We start from the raw sequence: 253 nt of genomic DNA, 5'->3' as shown, positions 1-253 counted from the left end.
TGTGTTCTCCAAACCCCCTGCGCTGTTCCCACCGATTTCTCCTTATGCAGCCTCAAGTCTCACTTGCACCTGCCCCAAGGGTGTCCTTCACCCATCACATCCCTCAGCCTGTTGGCTCCGCTTTGCCTGGGCTGCCCCAGCCCAGCACGCGGCCAGGGCAGCACTCTGGCTGTCAGACCCCCCTGCCCATCCCTGCTAAAGGGCTCACCACTGGGTTTGCCAGTCCCCCGCCCCAGCCCAGCCATCGCATCGC

General features: G+C 64.0%; 1 protein-coding gene across 1 annotated transcript in view; it reads left to right on the top strand.

Moving 5' to 3' along the window:
- The window catches only part of VWA5B2 (von Willebrand factor A domain containing 5B2), a 16,682-nt gene that overhangs the window by 10,987 nt on the left and 5,442 nt on the right, over nucleotides 1-253 (top strand).

This window comes from Corvus brachyrhynchos, unplaced genomic scaffold (genome assembly GCF_000691975.1).
Source record: "Corvus brachyrhynchos isolate BGI_N302 unplaced genomic scaffold, ASM69197v1 scaffold162, whole genome shotgun sequence".
Lineage (NCBI taxonomy): Eukaryota > Metazoa > Chordata > Aves > Passeriformes > Corvidae > Corvus > Corvus brachyrhynchos.
This window is presented reverse-complemented; position numbering and strand designations above follow the sequence as displayed.